The sequence below is a fragment of the Lepidochelys olivacea genome, assembly GCF_965140295.1.
Source record: "Lepidochelys olivacea isolate rLepOli2 genome assembly, chromosome: 1".
NCBI classification, from domain to species: domain Eukaryota; kingdom Metazoa; phylum Chordata; order Testudines; family Cheloniidae; genus Lepidochelys; species Lepidochelys olivacea.
Genome location: NC_140411.1, coordinates 109,274,408 through 109,286,230, shown reverse-complemented (window position 1 = coordinate 109,286,230; position 11,823 = coordinate 109,274,408). Strand labels below are relative to the sequence as shown.

The window sequence follows — 11,823 nt, the reverse complement described above, 5'->3', positions numbered from 1 at the left end:
CTACCTTGCATAATGACTTAGCCACTCCCAGTCTCTACCCATAACTATTTTACATTTGGGGACAATGTATACCTTCAGATCAGCGGCACTGCTATGGGTACCCGCATGGGCCCACAGTATGCCAACATTTTTATGGCTGATTTAGAACAATGCTTTCTCAGCTCTCGTCCCCTAAAGCCCCTACTCTACTTGCGCTATATTGATGACATCTTCATCATCTGGACCCATGGAAAAGAAGCCCTTGAGAAAAAAAGCCCTTGAGGAATTCCACCATGATTTCAACAACTTCCATCCCACCATCAACCTCAGCCTGGTCCAGTCCACAGAAGAGATCCACTTCCTGGACACTACAGTGCTAATAAACAATGGTCACATAAACACTACCCTATTCCGGAAACCTACTGACCGCTATTCCTACCTACATGCCTCCAGCTTTCACCCTGACCACACCACACGATCCATCGTCTACAGCCAAGCTCTGCGATACAACCGCATTTGCTCCAACCCCTCAGACAGAGACAAACACCTACAAGATCTCTGTCAAGCTTTCTTACAACTAAAATACCCACCTGCGGAAGTGAAGAAACAGATTGATAGAGCCAGAAGAGTTCCCAGAAGTTACCTACTACAGGACAGGCCTAACAAAGAAAATAACAGAACGCCACTAGCCGTCACCGTCAGCCCCCAACTAAAACCCCTCCAACGCATTATTAAGGATCTACAACCTATCCTGAAGGATGACCCAACACTCTCACAAATCTTGGGAGACAGGCCAGTCCTTGCCTACAGACAGCCCCGCAACCTGAAGCAAATACTCACCAACAACCACATACCACACAACAGAACCACTAACCCAGGAACTTATCCTTGCAACAAAGCCCGTTGCCAACTGTGCCCACATATCTATTCAGGGGACACCATCACAGGACCTAATAACATCAGCCACACTATCAGAGGCTCGTTCACCTGCACATCCACCAATGTGATATATGCCATCATGTGCCAGCAATGCCCCTCTGCCATTTACATTGGTCAAACTGGACAGTCTCTACGTAAAAGAATAAATGGACGCAAATCAGATGTCAAGAATTATAACGTTCATAAACCAGTCGGAGAACACTTCAATCTCTCTGGTCACACAATCACAGACATGAAGGTCGCTATCTTAAAACAAAAAAACTTCAAATCCAGACTCCAGCGAGAAACTGCTGAATTGGAATTCATTTGCAAATTGGACACTATTAATTTAGGCTTAAATAGAGACTGGGAGTGGCTAAGTCATTATGCAAGGTAGCCTATTTCCCCTTGTTTTTTCCTACCCCCCCCCAGACGTTCTGGTTAAACTTGGAGAGTGGTCAGTTTGGATGAGCTATTGCCAGCAGGAGAGTGAGTTTGTGTGTGTGTGTCCATCCCCTGGGCGGGGGAAGGGGGTGGGTGAGAGAGCCTGGATTTGTGCTGGACATGGCCCACCTTGATTATCATGCACATTGTAGGGAGAGTGGTCACTTTGGATGGGCTATTACCAGCAGGAGAGTGAGTTTGTGTGTAGGGGGGTGGAGGGTGAGAAAACCTGGATTTGTGCTGGAAATGGCCCAACTTGATGATCACTTTAGATAAGCTATTACCAGCAGGACAGTGGGGTGGGAGGAGGTATTGTTTCATGATCTCTGTGTGTATATAATATCTGCTGCAGTTTCCACGGTATGCATCCGATGAAGTGAGCTGTAGCTCACGAAAGCTCATGCTCAAATAAATTGGTTAGTCTCTAAGGTGCCACAAGTACTCCTTTTCTGAAAGATAGTGTTGACAATTGTGATTCATTCATGACCTAAACTGCCAGTACTTGATCCTTTTTCTCTAGTCATCATACACTTCTGAGGATGGTAACAATCCTCAGATGCCAGCTTTCAAAGTAAAATGGTTTTCTGTCTGCTAAATTCAAGTAAGTGTTTCTGAAGATACAGATGCAAGGTCCAGGGCTGATTTATTCATCACACAATTTAACTCCCCAAATACATCTTAAATGTATCTCAAAATCTAGAGGTGAGCCTATGTGATGATAGAGGAAATATCAGAAGGTGGGATACCTTCTTTCTTTTCTTCTCCCATCATCTTAGATTCCCTTTAGGTTTCTCTCTGAAATTAGTCCATTGGGCATGATTATCCTCTCACTTATGCTCTGATCCAGCTCCCACTGAAGACAATGGAAAGACTCCCATTGACTTCAGTGGGAACTGGATTAGCACCCTATTCTAGTATAAATCAAAAGCACAACCCACATGTATTGTCATTGTGAGCACTATAGTGAAGGCTGTGTCAGCAGCTGCATTCCAAAGCTAACATATTACAAGATTTATAACTTTATGGTAAAGTTTTTTTCCAGAGTAAAACTTAGGAACAAAGAGAGTAGCCTTGGTGAGCACGCTGTTTTCCTTCATTTTTTTAAGTTAAGGGATAAAACAAAATTAATAGTGGTTTCCGGCTTGTTTTTTTTGCTCTCAGATTATAAACCAAGAGTGTTTCCTAGATTTAAAATTTGAAAGTAACTATCTAATAATAACAGGTTTCGTGCCTTCAGATGATTTAAGGGGAACAGGTTATTTCATTTGCAAAAATAGCTGCTGCCTGCATGTAATACCCAATCTGGAGAAAGATTTTATGAGGAGAGTTAGCACATAGTTATGGGCAAAATTCTCCTCTCTAATCTGCATTGTGGATATCTATTGTGTATGTGTATTCTTCACTTTTTCTGCATTCAGACTTCCATTTTGATATCCAAGAAAATTTTACCAATGAAACAAACTCAGAAAATGCAATAGATGCTTCCAGTGTGGATCGGACAGGGCAATTTTCCCCTAGATATGTGCATGGATTAAGTTCTTGGATACAGCAATCATAATTTGATGGTGTACCAGGTTAATATTTTTTCACTTTTAGGAGTGCACTAAAAATGTACAGTTTCATTCATTTGTACACATACATTCATATCAGAGACCGTTCTTGCATTTTACAATGATAGGGGTTGTTTAGTTTTCTTTGAGGTACTCTGCAAAAGATTTAATTTTTTTCTCTGCTAATCGTTTGTCCTGGCAACCTTTGTTCACTTGAGGAGGGTTAAATGCGACTGCCTTTGGAGACTAGATTGCCCAAAAGGGAATCCCCAGAGTTCATACCTGCCTACTCTGGGGAGAAAGAGAGACCCCCTTTTAACTCATTTAAAATACACTGAACTGGAAGAGCTTCTTGGAGAGGTTGATTGCAATAAAATCTCTCCCTTGTTTTACCTTGTGTCAGAATGCATTGTCATCACTGTATTCTGTATCTACATTCTGAAGTTTAACATGAAACATTAAAAGGGCATTTTTTCCCTTTTAGTTGATTTGAGTGGCTGTGGAGGGCATCAGAGGGAGCTATTCAAATGACCAGGCTGTGCAGTCAGGGAAAATACTGGTCACAGCAAGGGCATCACCCAAGTGTCTTGGTTTGAGTAAACACTCTTTGTCTGGTCCTCCATTGCCTTACACCAGAGCAAAATGAGTACAAAGGGAGTGTAAAATGATACTAAATGATAACAGCAAAGTTTTACACTCATTTTGCACAGGGGTAAATAGTTACATAAGGGCCAGGCAAAAGACAATCAGGTCTCCTGCCTGGGTTTACACACAAGGGGCTTGTTTTGTTTTATATGTATGCAAAACCCAATATCAACCCAGTTAGAAAGCTTCTATCTCTGATGTTGTCTCACACAGTATCTCCTCAACAGGGCTAGATCCGTGGTGGGAACTGCAAACCGTGGCCACCAGGAGCTGCAGGGGGCTGTGCTTGCGAACAGTCAATGTCAGCAAAATGTCTCGTGATCCGCAATCAGATTACCCTGATGGGCCATATGTGGCCCACGGGCTGCAGGTTGCCCACCACTGGGCTAGATTGTGCCTTTAAGGTGAATTAGAGAGACAAGTTGGGTGAGGTAATGTCTTTTATTAGACCAACTTCTGTTGGTGAAAGAGACAAGCTTTTGAGCTTACACAAAGCTCTTCTTCAGGTCTGGGAAACATATCAGAGTGTCATTGTCACAGTTAAATACAAGGTGGAACAGATTGTTTAGCATAAGTAGTTAACATATTTCAAGGGATCATTCAAGGTGAAGTGGTCCGTAAACAACCCTACAGTCATAGGGAGGAAAGGAAGCTGGGTGGGGGTAATTGGTTAGTGGGCTGTAGATTGATGTAATAAGTCATCGAGTGTGGGTTGCAATATGAGGTGGTAGGTGACAACTAGGGGTGTGTGGTTAGAGAGGTTTTATTTCTGTATTGGAGCAGGTTCTCTCAAAGTATTTGGGTGGCCTGTTCCATGATGTGATCTATTTCTTTGGTGGTGTGTCCTTGTTTAGGGAAGGTGGTTTTGTGTATGTTAAGGTGTAAATTCTGGACTTTCTCCTCAGAGCATATTCTATCATACTCCGAGTGCCTGGCTGTAGGTAAGAGATTCCTTGGTGTGTTTGGGGTGGTGGTTACTGGATCTATGAAGGTATGTGAATTTCTTGTGTAGAGTTGTCTGTAGGATTCCATTGATGAAGCTCATTGTGGTATCCAGGAAGTTGGTACTGTCCCAGGGAGTGTCCTTGAGAGAGTTGTTAAAGTTTTGGTGAAAATCAAAGAGGAAGTGTAATGAGGCAACAATCCACCGGTGCAGCACCTCCTGCTGGTAGTCTCGGGAATTTGCTCTTTCCAGCCCAGAGCACCCTCTGCTGGCTGGTGTCTCGCCTGCTGCTGGTTCCCATGTCCCTCCCGGACCCCGGTGCCCCTTTACCTTGGGGTGCTGCCCCCTGGCAGTGCCCCCTCACTCTGGGTCTCCCCTCCTGGGGAACCCCCACCTTCTATCCCCACCTTGCCTCAGTGGCTACTGCCAGTCAGCATCTAGCCCCTGTTCACTGGGGCAGACTGCAGTCTGTGAACGACTCATCATCAGCAAGGAGGGTTTGGACCTGCGGCCTTTGCCTAACCCCAGGCTACACCTCTGTAGCCTCAGTACCTGCTTTGGGCTTTATCCAAGGCCTCAGCCTGGGGAGTTGCCAGGCTGGAGCTCCCCAACCCCTCTTACCTTTCCCCAGCACTGCTCTACTCAGGTACCCTGCTCAGCTCTAGGCAGCCAGGTCTGCCTTTCTCCACAGCTAGAGAGAGACTGCCTGAGTTCCTGGCTACCAGTCCTTTTATAGGGCTTCCCCCAATCAGCCTAGCCTATTGGCTTCCCGGGGCAGAACTTTCCCGGGGCTGTTTTAACCCCTTCAGGGCCGGAGTGGGTGACCACCCCACTACAGGAGTTTAAATTATCTGCCCAGAGGATGAAAATATCATCAACGTATCTCAGGAATATAATTGGTTTTGTGGTGATTTGTCCAGAAATCCTTCTTCAAGGTGGCCCATAAAGAGATTGGCATATTAGGGGGCCATCTCAGAACCTCTGACTGTTCAAATGGCGTGGACAAAGTGTTTGTTGTTGAATATAAAGCTGTTATGGGTGATGATGAAATGGATGAGTTTTGCAATGTGTTTGGAGTGGATATCTGAGGGCTGTCTTGTAAATATTTGAGGCTTGCAGCAATGCTGCCATTGTGAGGGATATTGGTGTATAGGGAGGTGACATCCATGGTGGCAAGGATGGTGTTCTGAGGGAGGTTGTTAATGTTGCAGAGTCAAGTGGTTGGAGGGTGGTTTTTATGAGTACCAATATTCCTCCTGTAAGAGTGCTGTGGCTGGATATGATCGATCTGCCTGGGTTCTCTTGTTTGTGTATCTTGGGAAGCATGGAGAAGATCCATTGTAATGGGAAGTACAGAGAGGAACTGCCTTAAAGGAAGCATTAGGAATCATTCTCCACTAGAGAGGTATAGTGCCTCCCAGAATTTCTCATATGTCCTGGAAAGCAAATAATTTGCTGCAGCCCTTTAAAGTATGCTATACACTCTCCCCTGTGCAGGAAACCAGCTCCCTTGTCTGGCATATGGAGGGAGAGAAAAAGCTATGGTTCTACCTACCTATTACCCACCACACCCAGCCCCCTTTCTAGTGAGTCATTTCTCGGGGGAAGCAACCCTGTAGCCGTTCCTGTGCTCCCCTGAGTGCAGGGGCTGATTCTCTAGTCCTCCTTTATGCTGGCCATGCAAAGGAGAGTGAGTGGAAGCTTTTTACTCCTTCCCACCCTCCACTGCACAGCCACATAAGGGCTAGATTGTGCCCCTGGTTTAACTTAATTCTGCAAAAAGTTACTTTCATTTAAACTGAAGCGTAGTTGATCATCCATCTAAACACAAGCCAGAGTTGCTCAAGGCCATGAAAGGTCAGATTTTTCCTGGCAGTTAAAACCAAAACAATAGTAAAAACTCAACTAGCAGTAAATCTCTACTCTAGCCACTATAAATACCTATGGGAAAGTACACCAGCAACAGCTACAGTGAACATTTTAAAACATTGCGACCCATTGGAAATGGGCCAAGATCTGCTGTCAATTACACCCATGCAGCCACTTACAAGTCAATGGCACTGGGCTAGTGTAACAGATAAGAGTATGGCCCATCATCTTTGCAATACACCATGAGCATTTAGTAGGAAGATCAATGCTCAAATAAATTTGTTAGTCTCTAAGGTGCCACAAGAACTCCTTTTCTTTTTGCGAATACAGACTAACATGGCTGCTACTCTGAAACTCCCTCTGAATGTGTCTGAGAGAGTTTTGATGGCCACACATTCCTGTTAGCTGACTAGCAATCATCTGCTTTCAAAGGTCTCATAATTTACCCACCCTTTTTTAAATAATTTTTTTAAGACTCCAGGTGAAACTCAGTACATTTATTTTTCTTTATTTAAGCTGAAGATTGTGTCATGCATTCGTTCCAGTTCTGACATTAAAAAGAAAATGATGAATGCTGTCATTACTTTCACAGAGAAAAGTGGCGTGAGGAGTTCTCCATTAGCCATCTAGCCTTTGTATTCCTGTGCCTTTTTGTGCCATTTGATTAAAATTTGCCATTATGAATATGAATGCCATTATTTCTTTCTAAAAGGATTATTGTTATGACTATTTTTCATCTGCATTGACCTTGTCCTCTATGTGACTGTGACTTCATTCTATATAATTACATCAATATATGAAAGTGGACAATGGAATTAGAACCCTGAAAAAGAAAAATGCTTATGGTTTATTATTTTTTTAAATATAGCAGCTTAATTCGAAAGATTTTTTTTTAATTAATGACGTGACAGACTGACAAACTGCTGACTCCCTGTTGAAAATCTTTTAAAAAAAATCTGGTGGGAAAGCTCTGTTTTGTAGCAATGGGTCTGGGTTCCCCACTGTTCATGTTTGCTTCTGATCTGCAAATAGTAGGATGCTATTTGCAATTGTAAAAGTTCATTTTGTGCTACTTCAGAGTCTTCATTGCAACAGAGACACCAATCTGGCTGAATAAAAGCTCTTTCTTCTCAGAGAAATAAACACAGCTAAATCTCCTACAATTTCTTTTGTGAATTCATTTTTTTTCTCTTCTACATCTCTATAGATGGTTTCAAACAATGCTAAAACATGGCAGAATGAAATGATATAACCAGACTAGATTCTTACCTGCTGAAAATTTACAGACCAGTTCAGCTGGGAAATCTACTTCTGCAGCTTTGCATTTCCACATTCAGTGTAAATTTATGAATGGAAGAGTTTCTCGGCTGTTCACATTATTGCTGAACAGCGCATATACACTTCCTGCTGCTAATTCATAACCTAAGCTTCCTAGTTTATCAGAGCATGAACCACACTTACTGCAATACAACAAGCCTGAAACTAGGCAATATTTTCTCCAAACTATTTTTTATTTAGAAGGTACCTCTTTCTAAAGTTAAAACTGGGGAAGATAATTTCCAATAGGAATTCAAAATCTGTTTGTCTTCCCAAACAAATAAAAAGGGAATAAAAGTTAATACACATAGTAATTCCCAGAGTCATCCACATAAAAATTAAAAATTAAAAAGTGAGTTCAACTTTGCTGGATGCTTATTTAGAGTTAAATGGGTAGCTCTTAATCAGTGTCTGTGGAGTTCCTAAAATGATGATGATCCTCTATCCCATTTTAGTTTGTTAATTTAAAACTTTGTTTTGAATTTTGTTAAAATGATATAGGGAAGGAAAGACAAAAGCTATCAATAAAGCACTGCCTAATCCTATTTCCTTGGATTATTTTTATTTTTCACATCACATAACACTGTGCAATATGACATAACCTGATCTAATTTCCACCCTAACCCTTTCAAGTGAATAGCATATCGAATACTACATTACATTACTTTATCAGCATGATTTGTATGTGGCACAAATGTTATATATGTGAATGTATTGTATATATTGTATGTATATGTATTGTATTTGTATCAGGGCACACAATACATTTAAGAATGCAAATGCACTATAGAACTGATTAGACTTTGAGAATTCAGAAATAACCTATTTTTAAGAGGATGTTAGGACTGCACGATTATACAGTCAAAAGTCAGAAACTACCAAAGTTAAGGTTGCTTGTACAACCTTAACTCTGCCCTCTCGTATGTACATTACATGATCACGTTATTTATAAAATAATACAGTGTAATATCACAACTTATTTTATCTTCTCTTGTACTAGCTGAGTGAGAAAACACATGCAACATTTTCTGTGCATGCTGGGTATGTGCTTTTCAGAGACTCATAACTGTCAATTTTCATAATTTTCATAATTTTCCGATGAAGTGAGCTGTAGCTCATGAAAGCTTATGCTCAAATAAATTGGTTAGTCTCTAAGGTGCCACAAGTACTCCTTTTCTTTTTGCAAATACAGACTAACACAGCTGTTACTCTGAAACCTGTCAAAATTTTCATAAGAATTCTCAGAAACATTTTTCAATAAAGGCTATTAATCCCAGTCTCTCTTTCCATAGATCTGTTCAATTTTATTTTATTAAATTGGATATGTGAGGGCTTTTTTCAACCTCAAATGATTTTCCCCCTCAAATTTTCAAAAATAAAATCACTCTCAGACAGAGAAAAAGCCTGAAAAATATAGACCCAAAAGGCATAAATTCTGGAATAAATTCTGTCAGGAGAGGAAAAAAACCTGTACGACCCCAGAGGGCTCCCCTGCATCCCTTACCTGTAAATACAGAAGGCATTCCTGAGTGTGTCAATGGACATTGTGGGTCCAATGCCACGCCCCACTCAGAAGGGTAACAAGTATATCTTAGTGGTGGTGGATTTTGCCACTAGATCCCCTGAGGTGGCTGCTCTGTCCAAGATAAAAGCTGAGACAGTGGCAAGAGCCCTGCTCACTATATTCAGCAGAGTTGGCTTCCCCAAGGAGATTTTGTCTGATCGGGGGGCAAACTTTATGTCACAGTTGTTCAACGAGCTATGGAAGGTGTGTGGCGTGAAACAACTTAAGACTGCCCCCTATCACCCCCAGGCCAATGGGTTGGTGGAAAGGTTCAATGAGACGCTAAAATCCATGCTGGGAATGTATACCAAGAGTCCATGGGATTTTCTCCATTTGACCTTCTATATGGAAGAAAAGTGAGGGGACCTCTTGATCTCATTAAAGACACATGGGAAGGGTTCAATGAGATGAGGGAAGAACTAGTGACCGAGTACGTTCAAAGGTTCAGGAGGGAGTTAAAGGACGTGATGGAAGTCGTTCAAAACAACCTCCAAGACAGTCAGGCCAAACAAAAGGCGTGGTATGATAAAAATACTTGTAAATGCACTTTTGACATAGGAGATTTGGTGATGGTACTCAGCCCTGAGAAAAGGTTCAAAATGCAAAACTCCTTGAAGGGGCCCTTTGAGGTGGTAGAAGTGGAAAATGAGGGCACATATCAAGTTAAAATGCCCCACGGTGATACTGTTCCCCAACTGGTACATGTGAACCAGCTTAAAGCCTATCATAGTAGAGAGGCCGGGGTAAACATGATCTGTTGTGTCGAAGAGGAAACTGAGGCACACCCACTCATTGATATGATGGGTGAATGCCAAGATGGGTTAACTCTGGAAAGTATTCAAATCTGTAATGAATTAACACCAGTTGAAAAGTGGGAGGTGTTGTCAGTGCTGCAAGGGTACAGCGAGGTATTTTCCACCCGTAAGGTGAAAGAGCAAATTCGTACAGAGATACAGAATTAAGGAATCTGACAGCTCGTGGGCATCCCCTGTGGTCTTGGTTCCCAAAAGGGATGGCGCTGTAAGATTTTGTCTGGACTATAGGAAGCTTAATGCTGTTACAGTAGCAGATGCGTACCCCATCTCAAGAACTGATGTGCTGAGCCAAGCCAAATACCTCAGTACTTTTGATTTAACTAGAGGTTACTGGAAGATCCCTTTGGAAGAGGGAGCACAACAAAAATCTGCTTTTATCACTGATAATAGGGCTCTATGAATTCACGGTGTTACCTTTTGGTTTGGTAAATGCTGGTGCAACCTTCCAGAGACTGATCAACAAAGTATTAAATGGTTTACAGAACTATACAAGGGCATACATAGATCACATTGCTGTATTCAGCAACACCTGGGAGCACCTGGGGGTTGTGCTATCAAAACTCAAGGAAGCTGGTCTAACCATAAAACCCTGCAAGTGCAAGATAGGGGAAGCCAAAGTCCCCTATCTAGGACATTGGGGTGGGGTGGGGTGGCAAAATATCCCCCAACCCTCTTAAGGTGGAAGTCATTGTAAAATGGCTTGTGCCCCAAACTAAAAGGCATGTCTAATCCTTCATAGGCTTGGCAAACTATTACAGGAGGTTTGTGTGTGTGTTTGGGTGTGTGTGTGTGGGGGGGGTGGGGTTCAGTGGCATTGTATCCCCAACCACAGACTTGTGTAAAAAGTACCAACCTATGAAGGTAATTTGGTCAGAGGCGTGCCAGAAGGGTTTTGGTAAGGTAAAGGCACTCTTGGCTGCAGAGTCTGTGCTGGCCAGCCCTGACTTTGATAAGACTTTTGAATTGTGTGCTGATGCATCTGACACTGGACTGGGTGCTATGCTGATGCAAACAGGGGAGAACAGCAAGAAGCACCCCATTGCCTTCCTAAGCAAAAAGCTGCTGCCTATTGAGCAGAATGACTCTGTCATAGACAAGGCGTGCTATTCCATATTGTGGGCTGTTAAACAACTGAGACCTTACCTCTGTAATAGGAGGTTCAAGATTCTAACAGGCCATTAACCCCTGATATGGCTGAACAGAACCAAGGGCACAAACTCCAAACTGCTACCCTGGAGCCTGGTCCTGCAGGAATTTAACATGGAGATTGTGCACATTAAAGGGAAGGAAAACATGGTAGCAGATGTTCTGTCTAGAAAAGGGGAAATTGGGCATCTTGCCTTTGCATTGGTCAGTGACCAACCCTCTGGCAGTAATCACAGGGGGGAGATCTGACATCACACTCCATATTCTTTATGAAAATATGCTTATGATATGGATATGACATATCTGAGATATACTTTATGCAAGAAGGCTCATATAAGATGTCATTGGAAAGGTTATGATTTACTGAATGTGAGTATCTAATGTGTATGCATGTATCATTTCTGTGTCTGAAGTTAGAAATATTGACCATGTATCTGTATTTCAAATGTGTTACTTTGGGTGTCACCTACAGCTAGTTCTTCAGGTACAACAATGAAAAGCCAGACAGGGCTGATGGCCCATTAGCAAAGACAATAGACTGTGAAAGGGCTGTCTTCCTGGGGACGCTCCAGACAGCCTGCGAGTAATGGCTGCCACAGCTCTGCAGAGACAAGGGTCTGAGTCACCTGGTAC

At 42.5% G+C, this 11,823-nt stretch overlaps 1 long non-coding RNA gene across 1 annotated transcript in view; it reads right to left on the bottom strand.

Moving 5' to 3' along the window:
* LOC311515150 overlaps nucleotides 1–11,823 on the bottom strand; it is a 30,961-nt gene that overhangs the window by 1,629 nt on the left and 17,509 nt on the right. The gene's annotated exons all lie outside the window — the stretch shown is intronic.